Here is a 23,540-nt window from a genome sequence, read left to right on the forward strand (position 1 = left end):
TTTTATTGTAGGTAGATAAGCATCAATGTAATTAATCTAGTGCTGTTAGATTAAAGAAATAAAATACATAGTTTAAAACATACTTTTAGTGGGTTATTTATCAAAATCCGAATTTATCTAATTATTTAATGAAATGTTCTCTGAGCAAATCCACTTGGGTTATTTCCCCTTATTTATCAATACATTTTCCCTGAAAAATTCCAGTTCTGCAAAAAACTAGAAAAAATAGTGAAAATAGCATAAAAATTCCAATCGTACGAATTTTTCGGATTTTCCGTTTTTGCCTGAAAACCACAAAATCTTAGGATTGTTGCAATAAACCCAGCACAGTTCAGGATATCTTTGGGTCTTCTCCCATTGACTTACAGTATATACAAGCTCGGCAGGTCTGAGTTGCAGGATTTTTGGATTCTGACTTTTTCCCAAATCCCCAAAAAAGTTTCTTTTTTCAATAAAAATTTGGATTTTATAGTCACAAAAACTCAAATTTTTAGAGTTTTTGGCATTCTGACTTTAATAAATAATCCTCTAAATGTTAGTCATAGTATTCTAATCTAATTTGTTTAGGGGTTAACACTTGGCCTGTAGACAAGTGTAATAATCTTTAGAGTTATTTAGTCAAAGGAGATGTATTGAATGAAATGGAACTCATGCTGCTCAACACTTCATGGCATGACAAGAACAGATACTGGTGTATTATGAGTCAATAATATCGGCTAGGTCACTCAGCATGTCAAATACCTTTTTACGAATTACAAATTATCAGTATAAGCAAAACCGCTGTCTGGGTTCCCATTCAAAAAGCATGTGCAAAATATAATAAAACAAGTTCCTTCCTGAGACAAATTACTTCCAAGGGAATTAAAACAAGTTTCCGCAGAGACACTGAGAAAAAGGAACAATTTTAGATTGTTCAGACAATTTCAACCCTTGCTGCCTTTCCACTTTGCGTTAATTGTCACCCTGCTATATTATTTATAAAATTCACCTATAATTCAGAATGCCACCCACGACTGCTTTGGACTCAAAATAGGGGCCCGGTCCCTTTGTTCTTATTAATTGGGGGCATTGAGTTAGATTATGAAAGGAATGGCTATCTTCTGGCATATTGGGTTCTTTTTTTTAATAAAGTCATACCTAGGGAATGTAATAAAAGTCAGTAACGAGAAAAATATTCGGAATGCAAAAATGTATGCCTTTGCGTAAATTTAATATAGCTTTTGGAAACCCGGAAACTGTTTAGCGACCACTTCCAACAGTGGAAGAAAGATAGCGAATTTTATAGTTTGCACCAGTGCTCATTGTATGTAATAAAACTTCTTACTGAAAACGTTATGTTTGCTCTAAAAGAGTACAACCCCTTCAAGCCCTTCTTAAAAGTGTGCAATGTGCAGTTAAAATTTGCAGAGCAATAACAGTCTAATAAAAAATATGACGAATATTGCGAAATGCACATTTTTATTCTTATTTGTGCAAATTGTTTTTCTCTTTGCGACTTTTATTACATTTTCCCCATAGTGCTGAACTTGCATGTATTAGATTTTGTATATTATAGTATATGTATTTTTTGTAACATATGCGTGTTTTGTGGTTTTTCGAATGTCCCTGGCTGTCCTTCACTGTAGCTGTGAATTTGTCTCCAACTATGCACGTTTGCCTGGCAGTCGAATTAAAAAAAATTCATATGATTTGAGTTTTTGCTTGTGTTTTTCGAGTCTTTTCCCAGACTGAATTTTTAGAGTTATTTAATTGATATATAAGTTAAAATTGCGGATGGGAATTTTGTTGAGCTTGGTTTGATAAAAATTAGATAAATTTGAGTTTTAGTAAATAACCCCCTAATATTCTTACTATTTACAGACTTTTGACTGCCCCAGAGAAGCATTTTATAATTACCTTCAGATGAAATATAGCAAAAAGCTACAGTGGTGGAATATTTTGCTGATGTTACTGGCTTGTATTCTATGATCTGTATTCTTTAGGTGAAAAATTTTCTCTCAAAATTCCCTTTATCCTTTGTGTATGGGTGTATTATTTTTAGTTTGCTAATGTAATTACTTATGTAATTTAACATAAACCACAGTCTTTCATTTCCATGCAGTTTACAAAATTATCCTCAATTTTACCTAATTTATGAAAATGTCCCATTTTATGTAACACAAACATTTTATCTAATTATGCAGCATAGAATACACAATTTACTCAAGTAACATTTGCTTTGATTGACATGGGCACCTAGTGAGCATAATTTATATATAGAGTATAATTCTGCAAAACTATAAATGGTGATTTTACATTTGGGCACCGTGTAACAAGAAAATCGTTTTTTCTGCTGTCATTTAGATGTATATATAGGTTACATTTTGTGCACAGTTTTTCTTTTGGTAGTCCTTTCTCTTTCTGTAGTTTGGTGCTTTATGTTGTGCTTTCTCAAGTGGTCAGGGAGATGTAAGCAGCTTTTAACAAAGTTCAAACCATCTTCTTGGTGATATCATATGCCATTTCTGCATATTTTGGAAAGCACAGGGTAGGTGTAGCAGAAGGGCTGCCACCTTTGACTTCTGACACTGGGGAGTGGAACGTGGATGTATGGGGGAGGGGTCATGACAAGATGGCCAATGTTTGTGCCATGTGAGGGTGGGACTGTGACATTGGAGGTGAGTATTGGTCATATTTTTGTTTGGGATTCCCAAAGTGAAACATGAACTGAAAAACTTGAACTGTTTAGTTCAAACAGATGGCAACCCAATGTAGCACGCTTCTCGCTCTGTCTGCCAAAATTCTTGGCTCAGAGCAAAATACTTGGTTACGTCATCTTTTTTTTAAAAAAAATCTGTCCCTGTATCCTTCAGGGTTTTAGGTGCATTTACCCTAAGCAGTGTTTGCTATATATAGAGTCATCAGAAGATAGATCTGGTTGTGAAAACTTCCAAGAGCTTTAGCTTTGAAACAATGTGAAGAGGAAGCTTGTAAAGTTTATAAACCACTGAGAGAACAGATGTTTGTGTAATAATTCAAGTAATATGAATGATGACTATGGATTCTTTGTCTCATTTTTGTAAATGCTCCTTACTCCCCAGAGTCTCCACAATCCATTTTATATCAGGGGTGCAGTTGGCAGATATCTTCTTTTGGTTTGGGAGCAGTCTTTATGGCTAATTTCAAAAGAAGGCATTTCTCAGTGATAAAGCCAGAAAATGCAGAAGAAGGCAATTTTTAATGTTAAAGCCAGAAAGATGGAAAATGCAGAAGAAGTCATTTTTCAGCAATAATATGTTTTAAATGTAGACAGATTTGCTTTTTTGTTTTTAGCAGTCTGAACCAAAGTACAGATAGACTATAAATAGCCAGGCAAATACTGCTTTAAATAGTAATTACATTTACAAATAACTTTAAAACCACTGCAAAGTTTTTGGGATGGAGAAAAAAGACAAAGTGGAATAGCATTAGTTTCTTTATTATGAAATGCTATGAAAAATAATCAATAGTACAACTTGAAGTTACTTGGCCAGAGAACAAAATTACTTTATATAAAAATGTTATAGATATTTCTGGAAACGAGACTGATGATTTTACTAAAAAAAATTGGATCTGTTACAGATAGAAACATGCACCCGAAGTGCTTTTCTTGTGGAATTTTGAGATCTAAATAGTTTATACGTGTGCTTCTTCAACCTAGCATTTTATCCTGCTGAAAACAAAGCACCCTTGCTGTTTGTCAGTAGTGCATTGCAAATTGCTGCTTCATGCTGGAATTAGCCAGTTAGAGCAGGTGAAATCTGTCAGTGACTCACAGTATGAGTGTGTTGGTTGCAGCTGGCAAATAATGTCAGGTTGGGGAACTCAAATTAAAAAGAAGTTTAAAAAATAAAAAAAAGGGAAAATTACTTTTAGTTATGTAATAAAAGATGCAAACTTGGTTTTAGTCACCTATAGCAACCAATTAGCAAGTAGCATTTACCAGGCATCTATTAAAAAGCTATGAGTTATCAAACCTGGGCAAATGTTGTGCCTTTTATTAAATATGAATGTTTTTCTATAACCATAACACTCCTTTCATATTAAGTTGTAAGCCTTGAACAATGTCAGCTTTACATGAGCATAAACTGAAAATATTGATTTGTTTGTAAGCAATTTTAAAGCTTGCATAGCTATGACTATATTGTTACCACATTCATTCAACTGTAATAAGTTAGACCAAACAACTATATTGAGCCTGGTGTCTCCAATGATCACTCTCTGGGGTGTAAATAAATTGCAAAATATCCACCAATAAAATCCCCAAAATTAGACTGTTTATTTTGTATTGCAATGCAAATGAAATGTTTTACTTTTTATACTTACTGATTTTACTTTACTTTTTATACTTAATATATATAATAATTTTTATACTTAGGGGCAGATTTATCAAGGGTTGAAGTGAAAATTTGAAGTAAAAAAAATTAGAATTTCAAGGTATTTTTGTGTAATCGAAATGGACCAAATTCGATTTGAATTTGAAAAAAATGTGACTATTCGAATATCTAAATTCATCATGTACTGTCTCTTTAAAACATTGACTTTGACCATTCACCATCTAAAACCTGCCGAATTGCTGTTTTAGCCTATGGGGAACCTCCTAGAACCTATTTGGAGTCATTTGGTGGATTTTAAAAAATCTAAATTTTTTGGGGCTAAAACTTTGATTCGAAAGATTTGAATACAGCCTATTCACCCGAAGTTAAAAACTTTGATTTTTTTTTTAAATAAATTTCGATTGGTCTTTTTTTATTCGAATTTCGAAGTTATGGGAGTTCCAAAATACTCCCATTACTTCGAAATTCAACCCTTGATAAATATGCCCCTAAATATATAATATAATCTTATACTTCAGTACTTAATTTTCCATTGATGTTTTCATTAGAATCTGAAAAAATATTTCTGCTATTGCACAATTTGGTCGAAAGGAAGCTGATGGTGATGGAATCCTTTATCATGGAATGAAGGCAACCTTAAGAGTATTAATGGAAAATGTAACTTGCAGGTACTGTATAAATGAATAATGATGGTGATGGACTGTATGGAGTTTAAAACTGTAGAGTCCATTTAGTATTGCTTCTAAATAGCTTTTGGTGGAAGCCTTGTGCAATAATAATACAAAGATGCTTTAAAGTAAATAAAATATATATATAGGAAAGACAGATAAAATGTAATGCAAAATATAAGATAAATACATACCTTAAAGATCAGGTCATTGGACATGAAAACTAAGACTTCACATCAATTACTTTCTAGTAAACTTTAGCAACTAAACAACAGTTAGCTTCTAATGCAGTGGAGTAAGTACAGAGGAAGCAGACCCTGCAGCTGCAGGGGGCCCAGGATGTATAGGGGCCCATCCGAGCCCCTAAATAATGAGCAATTTTAACATATATTGGTAAAAAAGTACAACTTCTGGTTATGTTAGGGGCCCTAACATTAAATTGCTGTTGGCCCAGTAACATCTATGCCACCACTCTAATGGACTGGTCTAGTTACATAGATGGCAACAAACATGTTGATACACAGTTCACAGTTCATTACTTTGTGATGGTGATGAGAATATAGTAATGCACATGAGGCTGAAAGCTCTAAAGTACAAAGTAAACAGTTTACATTCACTGTATGGAATACAAAAAGCATCATCCCAGGATTGAAATATATATAATTTTACACATTACTTGAAAATGCTTTTAAATTCACAGTAACAATAGCTGAGCTTAAATCAACTGCAAATTGGAGTGAACTATATTCATTTTAAATGTCTGTATTTAAATTCTTTAGATATTTTGACTAAAAAGCCTGTTTACATTTTACATTCGCCAAGTTTCTAAAGATTTCTTCTTACTTTAAAAGATCTCATGGAATTTACAGGATTGCAGGCTGCCATTGATAGAATAAAGCCATGCTAAATTAAGTTGATTTGCTTGTGAAAGAAATGGTTCCATTATTCATGTCAGAGGCCTGTCACATCAATTTGAAGGAATGAAGAAAAACCCTTTTTTTATCAACATTTAGAACCAAGAAGAACCCTGCCATTCAGGGATTGAATTTAAATTGGGCAAAGTCAGACAGGGAGCAAAGGATTTTCTTTTAAAGAAAGCTAATGTTGAAAATCTCCAAAGGTTGATTGATTTAATGTTGGCATAAAACCCTTGTACAGAAATCACGACGAAACTTTTATTAATGACAAGCAATACATGTAAATAGGGTACCACAGCAGATAAGGCTAAGCACTGAATGTTTCAAATATTAACAAAATGTATTCTCCTTTATGGACAAATGCAAGTCTCACTAAATATAAACTATTTAGCATTGTCGAAAATTTTACATTAAGAATAATGAGAATATAATGTAAAAATATTTGGAAATATATATATATATATATATATATATATATATATATATATATATATATATATATATATAGTATGACAAAGTAATTATGCTGGTTATTTCCCAAACTTCTAGACCTGATTGCTTAGGACCAATTATATTGGGTAATGTGGCCAGAAATCTGATTTCCCAGACCTTGGGTTTGGAGGTTTGGGTTGATCTACTGCAACAAATTATGTGCTTTAAAAACAATAAGTGAAGCTTGTCATAGATTAGCATGGCCCCAAAAGGTTATAAGCCCTACACCAATGAGAAAATGTAACCCATAAAACATCTTAACTTGTGCTTTGTTGCTGCAAAAAAAGTAAGCAGAATCTCACCATATCTACCTGGGACACCACAAGGAAAAAATCTTTGCTAAAGAAAAAATGAGTAAAAGCTTAAAATCTTTCATTTCTGGGTGATGATCTAGCCAAATGAAATCCAAGTTAAAAGGGGCAAAAAGTTGCCCCCTCCTGTTGAGACAAATGTATTTTTTTATCAAAAAATGTATTGAAGAGGCCCTGGCCATTTGCAAAAGAACATTGTTTTTTAGGCTCATGGCACATTAGGTTGTCTTCTCCACTGCACCAACAGGCTCCTCTACCAGGTTTTGGTGTAATCTGCCATGAGAAGTGATGGGCGAATTTACGGCGAAATTTGCCAGTGAAAATTCGCCAGCGTCAAAAAAAAATGGACACCGGCACTATTTTTCCAAAAATGGACGCTGGCGTCCAAAAAAAGGGATGCCAGCATCAAAAACGAGACGCCGTTTCGCGAATTTCGTGGGAAATTCACAAATTTTTTCAGCAAAGCAAAACGCCCCAAATTCGCCCAAATTTGCTCATCTTTAAAGGATAATTAAACCCTAAAATGAATGTGGCTAAAAATGCCATATTTTACCAAATGCCATATTTGACATACTGAAATTATTGCTGTAGCCTAAAGTTTCAGCTTTTCGATAGCAGCAATGGTCCAGGACTTCAAACTTGTCACCATCTTGGAAAGTGTCTTAGAAATTAAGCTTAGAGGTTGTCACAAATTATCAAGCAGTATATGAAATTGACCTGTAATATAAACTGATGCAATTATATTCTATGTGTACTGTATATTTTGAGTTGGTCCCAAAGTTCAGTAAGTGACAGCAGCACAGAGCATGTGCAGTAAATCCACAGGAAATAAGATGGGGAGCTACTGGGGGCATGTTTGGGGTAACAGATCTTTTCTGCTAAACGGCTGTTGCCTTGTGCTGGTACAGAAGCACAAAACATAATGTACAACATGTCTAGCCTACTTCCTTAGTTAAGTTTTAGTTCTCCTTTAAGAGCACTCCAGAAGCATTAACTTCTTAATCCCACAGGGGTCTACACCTTTAAGGTACAGGTGTAAGAAAGTGCTTCCCATTCATTTAGGCGAGGTGGAATCTTCTTATAGTTTCTGGTAGTCCTACAGATCCTCTTCCTGCAGTATAAGGTATGGCACATGCAAAGTTTTGTTACCTGCGGATGACAAATCTCCCAAAAATAACTTTTCTCTTTGTCAGTGTAAATTGTTGCCTGTAAAACATATGAATCATGTAACCACTGGATAATGCAGGAGAAGGCATATAGTTTATAGTACCACTGGGGATTTCCACTGACACCAGTGCAAATGTATAATTGTACGATTTGATGGTAGTTCTAAGGGTGGCAAATCTCCCCATATGCCATCACCCTCTTTGGACTCCAGTTAAAGAATACAACAGGTGGATGCCTCAGAGAGCCCAGAGGAAGGTAATAATCCCAGTATTAGCTGTTAATGAGGATAAACTAGTGTGAGGACTAATCCAGATTAGACACGTAAGTGAGCAAGACCAGGGTAGATACCTTTCCCTATAAATTGTATGTCCACCAAAAACATAATCTCAGCAATTTTCCAGTATACATTTATAACCATACTCATACACTGGAATTCACCCTATAAGGATTAATTTTAAGAACTTTATTCGGTGCACCCATTGCTTCAGGTTTAGCCAGATACTATGTCCCTTATAGCACCCCCCCACTGCATATTGTAAAAATATTTAACAGTGAGCACACATATCCCTTTTGTTCTTAGTTGTTATGGGATTATTTACCAGTGACTTGTTGTATCTCCCAGCATTCCTAACTTTTGTCAGGTGATCACTGTGGAGGCCAATATAAAAGACAACCATTTGAGAGTGTTAATCTTGGAAATACAAATTGCATAATGGCATTCTAGAGAAATAATTAAATTATAAATAAATAAGATAAAGGCCAGACCACAGATGACTTTAATGTAGCTGGCCAAATTGTATATACTATAATATGTATATGGACAAACAATCCCTGTTTTGTTTAAAGGGAAGGGCATGCCATTTTTAGTAGCTTAATACACTTACCTCCATATCTAAACGATAGCAGCCAATAAGATGCTTGCTTTTAAACAGGTGGCCTGTAGATTCTAACTGCTGATTGGTTGCTATGTGTTACTGCTCCTGGGCAAACTTAGTGCCTTTTATTACATAACCCCAAAAATGTCTTAATGTCAATAATATGTTGATAATTAGTAAGAGCAAAATATCAAGTATTCTGTCCGTATGCTTTGTTTGGCGGTGGTTGCAACCTCATTGCACTCCCTAGGGCTCATTTATAAACACTGGGCAAATTTACACCTGGGTAGTAACCCATAGCAACCAATCAGTGATAGCTTTTTAAGCCAGCTGCAGATTGAACAGTGAAAGCAATCATCTGATTGGTTGCCGTGGGTTACTGCCCAGGTGCAAATTTGCCCAGTGTTTATAAATGACCCCCATTGTCTCCTATTTTAAAAACATTTAGCTGTAAGCATAACCTTTTCTTTTGCAAAATGGTCTTATGCATTAACCTTACAGGCTAATTTGGAAGTCTATGCCTAAAACCAATCATTTGTGTTGTCTAGTCCACTTTGTGAATGGCTTTTGCGATTTTACATGGCTGATAAAAAATCTCAGCTCCTGATTGGCTAATATTTCTCTATATTTGAGATTTGATTGTGGTCTTTTTATTTGTTATTGTAATTTTTGATTGTGTATATATATATATATATATATATATATATATATATATATATATATATATATATATATATATATATATACAGGAAGAGTTTCTATTAGGTCTGTTGCCCAGTCAATATACTTAAAAGCAGACAGAAAAATAAAAATCACCCAAGTGTAAGAGAGGAAACATTTTGCCATGTATATAATTTCACTCAAGTCTATCAATAAAAAATGGATATTGAAGTACCATTATTCAGACTCTGCTTCTGAATATACACCTGTATCAACATTTTCATTTGTTTAGAGCAGGGATCCCCAACCTTTTGAACCCGTGAGCAACATTCAGAAATAAAAGGAGTTGGGGAGCAACAAAAGCATGAAAAATGTTCTTGGGTGCCAAATAAGTGCTGTGATTGGCTATTTGGTAGCCCCTATGTGGATTGTCAACCTATACTGAGGCTCTGTTTGGCAGGGCACCTGGTTTTTATACAAACAAAACTTGCCTCCAAGCCTGGAATTCAAAAATAAGCTTATGCTTTGAGGCCACTGGGAGCAACATCCAAGGGGTTGGAGAGCAACATGTTGCTCACGAGCTACTGGTTGGGGATCACTGGTTTAGAGAAATACTTTTTGCAGGCTTAAAATTAGGAGGGGGACATATTGGAGAAAATGTGTGTACACATTGTGAGAACAAGAAAATACATGCATCGGTAGGGATCACTGAGGTATTTAAGTAGGAGTTAGCAGTAGCTCGATTTGGTTAATCCGGTTTTTAAAGACGTTTCAAGTATTCTGAGAATTTATTTCACTTTGTTGCACAGACGAAGGAATTGTTTGCAGCAAGTATATTTACCTATTCACTGGTGGGAAGATTTTAATGCAGACACTGACGTAGAGAAAGACTCAGTATAGCCATTTGATTTCGATCCATATCCTGTCTGCCACATCAAAAAAATATGGGCGAACATCAGAATATTTGCGCCCAACAAAAACTGACGCACGTCAAAATTATTCAGACGCCCAATGACTTTAATGCACGATGGACAAAATAGGAGCGCATAGAAAAATTGTCGCGATCGTCAAAATTATTTTGATGCCCATTGACTTCAATGCATTTCACAAATTTTTCGCCCATCACCAATCTGCCCATCACTAATCTCCACGATACACATAGGGGCAGATTTATCAAAGGTCAAGGTGAATTTTCAAATGAAAAAAATTTTAATTTCAAGCTATTTTTTTGTGTACGACTAGGGAATAGTCCAAATTCAATTTGAATTTGAAAAAAATTGAAAATTCGAATATCGAATATATTATGTATTGTCTCTTTAAAAATTAGACCTCGACCATTTGCCATCTAAAACCTGCTGAATTGCTGTTTTAGCCTATGGGGGACCTCCTAGAATCTATTTGGAGTCAATTGGTGGACTTTGAAAAACTAAGTTATTTTTGGGAAAAACTTTGAATCGAATTCGATCAAATGCGATATTCCTTCGATTTGTACGATTCGAATTCAGCCGAATACGGACCTATTCGATAGAAAAAACAGACCTATTCGACCTAAAAAAAAGATTAGACTAAATTTCGATTGGTCTTTTTGAATTCGAATTTCGAAGTTTTTTCAATTCTAAATTTGACCCTTCATAAATATGCCCCATACTGTATATAGGTGATCGATTAATATAGAATGTTTGGTGAATTATTTTTATGGTACCCATTAATAAGAAGGCTTATTCCCACTTAGTGTTAAATGTCATTGCTTAACATTTACATTATTTATACACAATTTTAAAAAGTAGTTAAAAATGAATTGCATGTTCTTTTATGACATTATTCTGCTCTGACCTATTCTGTTAAACTATGTCACCCAGTTTGTGCTGCTTTATGTCAGTAAACACAAAATCAGATGACGTCCATAAATTAAAAGCAATGCTGCCTATAACATCCTTAGTTGGGATAGAGGGCTTATAATATTGAGCTATATGCATGCATATGCAATAAGGAGCATTGATTGTAAGCTCTGTGGGGCAGGGATTTCATTTCTCTTGTTTGACACTCTTAATCTTAATGCAACAGCACTTTGTATTTATTTGTATTTGTTACTGTAATGGCCCCCTGTTTTATCAATGTATTTTTTTTTATAAATAAAAATATACCTGCATATAGTACAACACATGTAAGAAAAAGTTATGGAATGTGTGGGCAAAGTCAGCTAGCTGTAGCACAACCCCATATAACACAGCTCATTATTGATATGGATTAGCCACAACCTTTGAAATAACTTTCAGTATGATGTAGAGAGGGGTATTCTGAGACAATTTTCAATTGTTTTTTATTTTTTATTATTTAAGGTTTTTGAGTTATTTAGCTTTTTATTCAGCAGCTCTCCAGATTGCAATATTAGCAATGTGGTTGCTAGTGTTCAAATTACCCTAGCAACCATGCACTTATTTGAATAAGATCTTGGAATACGAATAGGAGTGGTCCTGAATATAAAAATGAGTAATACAAATTAGCAATAACAATTAATGAGTAGCTTAACAGAGCATTTGCTTTTTATAAGAGGTCAGCGACACCCATAGTCAGGAGAAAAAGGCAAATAATTATAAAACTATAAAAAAAAAAAATCAAAAGCAATTGAAAAGTTGCTTAGAATTTGTCATTCTATAACATACTAAAAGTTACCTTAAAGGTGAACCACCCCTACCATATACCATTAACCCCAGAAGTTATGTGTTTCAGTTACTTCAGCTATGCACATTTCCAGACACTTGGACTTCTAAATTCCTAAAGGAATTAAAAATGATATTTTACTTACTATAAACACCTATATATGTATCTATTAAGGTAATACACGGTGGGATACATAATTACTCATGCCCCCTCCCTGTAAACCTCCAGTTAACTAGTTCAGGTGCAGAAATAGATAGTGAATTAAAACACAACTTTTATTAGTCTCACTTAAAAGATCACGCTACAAAGACACATCATTGTGGATCCTCCTCAATGAAGCTGGACCATGTCCATAAAACAAACACATAGCTTAAAAACACATAGGTTGGAACAGTGGGGGAATAGTGCACTGATGTCCAATCAGCCACTATCACTACAAATATCGTCAGTAATGGGGTATATCTAAGTAAGTGAATTCCCCTATTTTTATCTGTACTCTTAAACAGATAATGCAGCACCCAGTTTTAGTTCAGGTATTTAACATTTAGTTCAAAAAAGCCTCAAAGAAATGGCACTCGCTCCTAACCTTAGAGCGATTGTATATTGAATTAGCCAAAAGACGTCTGTTCCAAACGCTGGTCAGAAGTCTAACCAGCCCTCCCAGACCACCCTTCCATTTGCCCAGAGTAATTCTGCCTAGCTACGTAGGGAGCAAATGGGGGCTGGTCCCCCACTGTCCACCTATGCCACCCAACGCGTTTCACCGGAAAACCGGCTTCTTCAGGGGCCCCTGGCAGAATTACTGACGATATTTGTAGTGATAGTGGCTGATTGGACATCAGTGCACTATTCCCCCACTGTTCCAACCTATGTGTTTTTAAGCTATGTGTTTGTTTTATGGACATGGTCCAGCTTCATTGAGGAGGATCCACAATGATGTGTCTTTGTAGCGTGATCTTTTAAGTGAGACTAATAAAAGTTGTGTTTTAATTCACTATCTATTTCTGCACCTGAACTAGTTAACTGGAGGTTTACAGGGAGGGGGCATGAGTAATTATGTATCCCACCGTGTATTACCTTAATAGATACATATGTTTGTCACAATTGTTATAAATTAACTTGCGGGTTAATATAAAAACACGAGGCCGAAGGCCGAGTGTTTTTATACAGGTCATGGAACTCCGAGGTAACTTCTAATATCCTCATATTTTACAACTGGGGGTACTTTATTTATTATAATACACAAATTTTAGTGAGTCATGTGACAGAAATGACATCACTACTCACCGTTTATAACTGATGACATCACTACTCACCGTTTATAAGGATATAATTTACAGGATATTCATGGCTTTTGTGTATTATAAACACCTATATATCAGAAACATATTTTATTTTATGAACAGAAATACAACTAATTTGAAAAGTCCCTGGTCTCCTGAAAATTTAAATATGTATAGTGTTATGCAGCTGTATCAGTACAAAATCTGGACTTTTGAAGACTTGACTCAATAATATTTTAACCCTTCAGCTTAGAAGTCTGTGAATTCATTTGAACATTTATCCGCCGCCCTTTTCTCTGTGAGTGAGGCTGTTCTTCCGCTCAGTGGTTACATTGAATTGGATCAATTCTATTCATCCATCAGATTTGAAAATGACCTTCTAATTGATGAGGCTGTTTAACAGTTAATTGAGCATTTTCATTGTCAACTTTTATTGTTCTAAGTTTCAACTGCAGAGATACTGTGCTCAGCACCATGCACAAAGACCCTCCAGCTTTTCATTCACTCTGAGCATTTCAAATACACCATTATTTTAATACTCTCAGAAACACTGTTAGAGTCAAACTGAAAATCACTACTTCTCTTCAATTTACTTTGGTGTTTTGGGGGAGAGCAAGTGCTATGCAGAAAAGTGGAGCATAAGTGCGCCAGACACATTGTATATTAAATTTAGGTTCATGAAGCACCAGTTCCCAACTTTTTTAAATTTCATGTTTCTTTCATATCTGTATCATAATCTGCTTCTTAGCTTAACCTACATTCTTCATTTTAATGCCTTTGTGCTTTATGTGTTTTCATCTCTCATTTCTCTATTCAGACTCTGTTTCTCCTCTCCTCAACTCTATTTTAAAAAGAAAAAATTAAACAACTTTTATTAACTTTTATCCAATCCAAACATTGCAGTTTATAATTTCACTGCAGTCTTTTTTTCCCCATTTTATATACTATTTCCCCCTTACTGCAATCCATATAATCTTACTTCTCCCTTCAGATTTCTTCTTACCCCCTATTCTCTTTTCCGCCTTCCTCTTCCCATCTGCATCCTCTTTTGCTTTATTCCAGTGTAGTGTCTTGTGATCTCTCCCACATGTTCCCCCTTCTTACCATCTCCCTTCAACCTTGCCCTATACTTTCCATATTTTCCTACTTCATCAACATTAATTCTTTTTTGCCTTTAATTTTTTCTAGTTCCTGTTTTCATATACTTTCTCTTCCCCAGTTTTTCTCTTTATTTCAATGTGCCTTTCTTTAAAACCCTTGCACAGTTATGACCAAAACCTGCTTCTTTAAATATTTTAGATCTTTTCAAGCTCTCACTTATTGATGCCATTTACATACCTCCCTTTCATCCTAAACTTAAACTCTCTGTCTCTCTGCCTCTCTGTCTCTGTCTCTGTCTCTGTCTCTGTCTCTGTCTCTCTCTCTCTCTCTCTCTCTCTCTATATATATTTGAACCCACCCTTCCCTTACCATCTTTGCATTATCTGGGCTATTTTTAATTAGAGCAGATAGATATTAAGAGACTGATTCACTTGTGTACAGGATGTGTGACTAAATCACTTTCAAGCTGGTGACATACTGTACTGATTTAATCAGCTATCTGTGTGCTGTGCAGCTGGATTACATGATAAGAATGAGGTATTTCCTTGAAATTAATGTGATTTCCTTTGACCTGTGCTGTTCTGTTCTAACAGACAGAAATATTAAGCTGATTATATGATTGACTGTAAAAACTGTTGCCTGATCACCCCTCCACACGAGAAACGGTGATTCAACTGTATACCCCCAAATTGCTAGCCATAGATATATCCATTTCTTAATATCTACTGAAAACCAAAAATTGACTGATGAAGAAAAAAAAGACAACTGATAAAAGTTATGCTGAAGAAACCCTAAAATGAATTTACTTACAGTAAAATGTCTTTATACAAATCGCTAAAGCAAATATTTGTTCTACGTAGTGACATATTGTATGAGTTTTATAAAAGAGATGTATACTAATATAGGGAGGCTGATTTACTAATTTTTGTAGTCAATGGAAAAAAAAAAAACATGATCATGGGGAACAAAACATTCGTAATGTTTTTTCCATGATTGTTTTTTTTTTCTTTGAAGACTTACTTATGTCATAAAAAAAATCTGTGGCAGAATATTTGCTGTTTCTTTAATTGCGAAATTAATTTTCCACCTAAATGGGAATCACATTGCTGCATTCATTTTCAAGGAGGCTAAAAATCTAAAAAATGTTTTATAAAATGGACTATAGGGGTCTGTAGGGCCACACACCGCCAAACTGTTTTGCCTTGGGTGCAAGGTAAACAGTTTACATAGTACAAAACAGACCAGCAACACCGAGATAATTTAGTGAAAATTTGTTCAAGTGTATTGAAATAGCATGAACAGCCATATATATGTATATATGCAATAAATATATATATATATATATATATATATATATATATATATATATATATATATATATATATATATATATATAGTCATATCATTCACCGGCACTCACCCTCAGTCGATCAAATCCCGGGTGCTCCTCAGAGGGAAATAAATAGATGCAGTTAGGAGCACTCACAGGTGTAGTGATAAAGAAATGTCTTTTATTGGAGTGTTACAAACTACCCCACATCAACGCGTTTCGGTTCTCTCTGAACCGTCGTCAGGACGACGGTTCAGAGAGAACCGAAACGCGTTGATGTGGGGTAGTTTGTAACACTCCAATAAAAGACATTTCTTTATCACTACACCTGTGAGTGCTCCTAACTGCATCTATATATATATATATATATATATATATATATTCGTCCAAGAAGTAGGTGCACACTGGGATTTAATAAATATAAAATTTAAACTTTAATTGTCATCTTTAAAAATCAGCCTGGGAAATTGCAATGCAGGATTTTATGGACCGTATATGTATATATATATATATATATATATATATATATATATATATATATATATGTGTGTGTACCTTAAATTCCCATACCAAATAAACGTTTTTAACTATTTTATTTGGGCAAAAACATCACAAAACAATCTACAAAGTGGAATCTTAAGGGTCAACCTAATTATTTATTAGATTTATTTGTCATAATTTTAAAACAAACTTTTAAACTGTGTATAATTGCTCTCTTTATCAACTGATAATGCAGATATTGACCAGTATGACCTGTAAAATTGAATTACGTGTGGTTGTACTAGACTGTCTGCAAATATACTGCATCTCCATAGAGGATGGCTGGAATGCACCACAAAACAATACATGGGGTCATATAATACATAGAATAAAGGGCAGAAGAGTTTGATAACAACATTAAAGCTGCACCAACATCTGCTCAGGCCACAGACAACATTATCACCAGGAATTAACCTTCTGAACTCCTTAATCATTAACCTCACAAGAGAGAAAGTTAGACAAGAGCCTATTTGTCAGTGGTCCCTCGGAGAGATGCAGTGAGCAATATTTTATTCAGAACAGCGTGAGAAGGGCATCTTCATCTTTACACATCTTAAGCACAAGAATACATTAAAGTGTGAAATAGAAAGGGTGGGGATGTAAATAAACATCTGAAGATCTGTCACTGCTTCCGATTCTCTCCAACTTAGCTATTTGGTAAGAAAGTCCCATCTGCAAGAGTGAGAATGTGAGCATTTCAGAAGGAAACATTATTATTTATTCACTTATATATTTAATATGTCAGTGTAAAGAATATTATAAAGAAAATAATAAAATTAGAAAATAAAATAATTATGTGCATACACACAATCATTGATGTCACTAATGCTCATTGCTATGCAGAGCCTATTTGCATTATTATACTTTATTAAATATTATACAACAATTAACATTTATCCCTGGCCCAGTGGTGCTTGCCATTGACATACTGTACAATTTTCTTCAGAAGTAACTGTATGTTTCTTGACTACAGGAGGAAGTTAGAGAAAAACCAGACAAATATGGAGAGACAAATATGAAGAAACATGCCCTGATAAAAAAAATCATACCTTAGACCTCAGTGCGGAAAGGCAGCTTTATACCAAGTAAAGAATGATTTTATGAATATTCCCAATTAGTGAGTACTACTCCTGTTAGTCTGTTTAAGCTAATTAAATGAGTAACACCTGCAAAGGCAGGAATTTTAAGACTGTGGGAAGCAAGAAAACTCAGAGTACACAATATCTGTTCTTCCCTACCCTTATCTACAATCTTATGTTCACCCATCCGTGTTCGGTCACCAACTGATGAAATAATGTGTGCTTTTCTGAACTCACTCTGGTTTTCAGCAATCGTTTACTTTGGCTTGCTGCTGAATTACATTTTTTTTCAAATGACATTACTTTTTTTTCACTAGAGGGTATTTGACAAAAATGAAAAGCTTTACACCTAAAACCTGAAAACTTAGATATTGTGTTTCAATGCACATTATATTTTAAGCATGGCTATTTGATATTACCATCTTATAGATCACATTTTCTTCTCCTAGAAGTAAACTGATAAACCAGCTTTAAAAATGATAAAACAGGCTAATTAATCTAAATTAATCAAAACGCATCAGTTAATAGTTTTCCTCCAGCAGATTTCTGCACTGAAATCCGTTTCTCAAAAGAGTAAACCATTTTTTTTTATATTTAAGTTTGAAATCTGACATGTGGCTAGATATATTGTCAGTTTCCCAGCTGCCCCCAGTCATGTGACTTGTGCTCAGTCACTCTTTACTGTTGTACTGCAAGTTGGAGTGATATCAGCTCTCCCCCCCCCCAGCAGTCTAACAACAGAACAATGGGAAGGTAACCAGATAGCAGCTATCTAACAGAAGATAACAGCTCCCTGGTAGATATAAGAACAGCGCTCAATAGTAAAATCCATTTACATTTATTTACATTGAGTAGGAGAAACAACAGCCTGCCAGAAAGCAGTTCCATCCTAAAGTGCTGGCTCTTTCTGAAAGCACATGACCAGGCAAAATGACCTGAGATGGCTGCCTACACACCAATATTTCACAATTTCACATAAAAAAATACACTTGTTGGTTCAGGAATGAAATTTTATATTGTCGAGTGAATTATTTGCAGTGTAAACAGTGTAATTTAGAAATAAAAACAACATCATAAAAATTGTGACAGAATCCCTTTAAGCAAGTGTTCAGTCATATGTAAAATGCTTATACATGTATGGCATCTGGTATCCTGAAACCCATTCTCCAGAAAACCCTGAAAACTCCCATAGACTTCATTTTATCCAAAATAATCCAACATTTTAAAAAGATTTTTCTCTGAAATAATAAAACAGTGGCTTGAATTTGATCCAAACTAAGTTATAATTAATCCTTATTGGAATTAAAACCAGACTATTGGGTGTACATGATTTCCTAGTAGACAAGGAATGGAGATCTAAATTAAAGAAAGATCCGTGATCCGGAAAAACCCTAGGTCTCGTGCATTCTGGATAACAGGTCCAATACCTGTATATAAAGAAAGGAAAAAAATCTAAAGCATGGTACATTATAAAGTACATCAGAAAACAGAAGAGAGAAATGGTCAATTATTGTATGTTATTTCAGAGTTGTGTTTTAGTTTTCTGCTTACAAACAATTGTAGAAATCAAAATAAGTTGTATAGTGGACTGGCAGGGGATATTAATTCACTTATCCTGAAGCACACCAATTGATTCATTTGAGAATATAGGTTACATTTAAGATAGAAGGTTGCACAAAAATGGACTCTGACAAATTGCGCACAAGTTTACCTATTGACTCAGGGGAACCACTAAAGGTGGAGGTAATTTAACAGTTCCAAGTGTGGGCTGTGACAATAGGTGCAGCACACAGAAAGAATCAGACTTAAATGTAATTTTAACACCAAAAACAGCAATTCTGTTCGATTTGTCAAAATGTGCCCATGCAGTTGTGCAATTACACTGGAATTAGGAAACATATGGGGGCAAATTCACTATAGGACTTCCCACACTTTGTGGTACTTCGCCAGGTGCAAATTCATTACTAACCTAATTCGCTAAAATGCAAAGTTGTCTATCAGCAGCTGAACGCTGGCGAATTTCATAGTGAAGTTTTGCTAGCGTTCATTTCTGCCTAGCGAAACTTCATTAGTACTCTTACACTTCGGTTGAAAAGGGCAGGTACATAAAAGTCGTATGGATGTCTTTATTAATAATGGCGTCTTTATTAATAACTCTTATTCTTAGGTCAATTTGAAAAGGGCAGTACATAAAATTCATATGGATGTCTTTATTAATAATGTTGGTGCAAATGCTTGAAGTGGCCAGTTTTTATTCCAAATGTCCAAGGAACCATAATAAAGACAGAAGAGATCCTCTATGCTCTATACATGAGCCCACCCTTAAACAAATGTGGCAGGCCCCTTAAATGTCTGAAAAAAAATGTTAACACAAAAAAAAGTCATAGTTTGGACTTTTGAAGGCAATCCCACTTTCAAAAAGTAAAAGTCGCCAGCGATTTTTTACAATTTTAATGAATATCCGGTATACAGGATATGATGTCACTGACATAAGATTGAGGAAGATGTAGCTTTGTTTTATCAGTTCGCCTGGTCTGAGGTGCGAAAGTAAACTCTGGCGAAAGAGGTAATGTTCAGTAAAATTCGCATGTTAGTGAATTTGAGTAGCGACCGTTCGCCAGAACTAAAAGGCATCTGGCGATAGGGTGTAAACATACACCAGTGACAGCCTCTGTCGCTAGAGAATTGTTCTCTACGCCAGTTAGTAAATTGGTGATGTCCCTGCAGATGGGATTTCTAGCGAATTGTCACTAGAATCTTCCCCATTGTGTCTTTTAAAAATTGCACTTTGCACACTGCCCTTTCGCAATTAAAGGAGCCCTTATCGGTTTTCAAGCCTGTAGTGGGCGACATACAGCAACTGAGACTAAAAAATTAAATCCTCTAACTATACAGCTAGTGTAAAATCACCAGTAAAGATGGCCATAGACGTCGAGATCCGCTTGTTTGGCGTTGTCGCCAAAAGAGCAGATCTCTCCCCGATATGTCCACATTGAAGTGGGTGATATCGGGCCGATGCAATCGTGAGTTCAAGGGCCCAACAATCGATCATAATGGATCGGATACAGGCATTCGGATCGTGGAACATGCATAAATTGGCCACATGGGGGCCTTAAGCCATCAGTAATTGTATTTGGTAGACCTACCATCCCTATGCTCTGTTCTGACCTTTATATGGTCATCATGCTGCACCATCTGAACGCATTTCATTTTAATGTCATTTGTATCACTTTTCTTTGATATTGCTGCTTCTTGGCACTGCTATTGGTGCCACAGATTTTCTTTTTTAAGCTTTCTTGGGTATCGTGCAAAAATGTAAATATTAGACATGTTGCCTCCGGCCTTTTATAAGACTTCCGAAATTTGAGATGTAGGTCTTGAGCTTACATTGTGCTCATATAGGCAGAATAACGCTTATTGAATCCTGTCTGCTGGAATTGCTGCTGGCATAAGATTACATGAACCTACTTACTTGAGAGGAGTAGGAGTGGCTAGAATATCAGGTAGACTTGTTGAGATTCATGGATGCTGATCCACAAATGAATGTTTTATCAACACATTATCCTAACGTGAGAGACTGACAATGCATTTATCATCAAATATATTATCTAAAAGTCAAATCAATAAATTATATTACAGATAGTTGAACAGGACAGTGTCAAGATTCAACCACCCCTCCACAATGTGACCAACCTGCCACCCCAATAAGTAGAACACAGTTTTGGGGGGGAAGCCAGCAAAGCATTTAGGGGCACATTTACTAAGCTTGAGTGAAGGATAAGAATGAAAAAAACTTTGAATTAGGGATAGGGTTAGGGACGGAGAGAGGGATGCTAACATGGCTACCCAAAATTAACTGACCTTCATCCCTATTATTTCCCTTTGAATACCCATTCCAGTCACTGAAAACAGTGTCAACAGTAATTAAATTCGTAAACTGTTTTGCGAAAATTTTCTCCGCCACCAAAGCCATAGCGTAACTCAAATGCAGAGTGTTCCCATATATATTCGCAATTTGCAATTTTTGCCATATTTAAAAAGCTCCTATGAACATTTGCACACTCTTATGCCATACGCAGGGAAAATATATTCACGGTGTGCACAGATCTGCCCTGCATGAAGTTTATAAATGATATATAAAAGATGATCTGATGAATTGTGACTTGTTGCAACAATGTTTATATTTTGTGATTGGCTGGTACTTATGCCGTAAACGTATTTCAGTTTTCTTTTTTAGTTTGTTTTTTTAAACATCACATTATGTTTTCATGGGAGTACCTGTCCCGCACTGATGACGCACCAGTAACATACCTGGTTCCGATGCACAGTTTAAAAATGTATGTTGTGTTTATGTGTGCTACAAAGATAGGCGAAATGTCGGTCTTCCTACAATTAAAAGATTTAAATTTTCAAGCCCTGTGATTGTGTTTTTTCTCTGACAAACGGTAATATATATATATATATATATATATATATATATATATATATATATATATATACATACACATTATATTCATTGGATGCTGAGTGAGTGGATAGCTACCAAACAGCAGAACCTAATACGTGGCTGACCACTATCAGGTGTGGAAATTTGTTGATTATTCTGAGTCTCTCCTATTTTACTCTTCAAGGCTTATTTAGTAACATAAGTTTTCTTGCCAATAGAAAACAACAGTCTACTAAAAGTTAGAATGGGAGGTAGTGTTAACAAATCATTATTTACGTTATTTACAGTTGAAAGCATTACAAATCATTTTATTGGCACTTAACAAGTCATTCCTCCCTATTTTGGATTACAATGTAATATAATAAAGGCAAAATAACACAATAGCCACCATATGTAATATTACAGCAGGCAGAATAGTGATGGGCGAATAAATTTGCCAGGCGCGAATTTGCAGTGAATTTCCATGTTTCGCCGCCTGCAAAAAAATTCATGAAAGTGCCGTGAAAACTTGCCGGCATCAAAAATTTTTGGATGCACGTCGGAAAAGTAGATTGCGTCAAAATCGTTGTGTGTCAACATTATTTGGACTCCCATTGACTTTAACTCTGGCGTCAAAATTGACTCGAGCGTCAGAATTGATGCGGGAGTCAAAATTCACGTTTTGCAAATTTAGCGGGAAATTTGTGATTTTTTCGGCGAAGCGAAATGGGACAAGTTCGCCCATCACTAATGCAGAACTGGTAAGTAACATTCTCACTGGTAAATTCTCTTGCATCTGATCTAGGGGGTGCAGTGGGAAAGATTTATGGAAGGTTTAGTTCCCTTTTAAAATAATCTTATTGGAACTTTTGCAATCACTTAGTAAGCATGGGGATGTTATTCTAACAGAAGGATGTTCAATGTACAGCATAGATACATGAATGATACAAAAGCAAAAACTAAAAGTGAATAAAACACTGAAGGTAAAGTATTATAGGATTAATACTTGTGCCCGTTGTAAAGTGTTGGGCAAATTGCATCAGTATCATTATGAGCACTAGACATTAAAAGCCCGTTAAATTAACGGGCGCTAGAACATATGTAGTCCATTGCGCGTCTATCTACGTCGCTAGGAGACGGTCCGTGGGGCACATGCGCAGTAGCGCAATCCCACGGACACAGGGACTGGACGCAGAGACACTTGAACTTTATTATTATGAGCATGGTGTTGGAGGAACATGACCATTCTCTTACATAACATTCAACTGAATTAAGTTTTGCAGATGCCAACTATAAACAAAAAGTACACAGTGGGCTTATTTATAAACTTTGCGCAGGGCAGATTGGTTCACACAGTGAATATATTTGTCCTGCGCATGTTTATGTTTATAAAGCTGAATAAGAGTGTGCAAACAGAAATGCGAACTTTTTTTCACGTCTATAAGAGCTTTTTGAATATATCAAAAATCGCAGATGGCGTTTGAATTATGCCACAACTTCGCAAAACAGTTTCGCTAATTGCGAATTTCAGTTACTGTCAACGCTATTTTTGAGCACAACAACCTCGCACAGTGGACGCACTGACGCATACACCCATTTAATTTGCGAGCCATTTGCAAAAATGTATTCACAGTCGATTCGCAAAAAATGGAAAGACATGCAGAGCAGTGCAATA

Source organism: Xenopus laevis, chromosome 8L (assembly GCF_017654675.1).
Source record: "Xenopus laevis strain J_2021 chromosome 8L, Xenopus_laevis_v10.1, whole genome shotgun sequence".
Lineage (NCBI taxonomy): Eukaryota > Metazoa > Chordata > Amphibia > Anura > Pipidae > Xenopus > Xenopus laevis.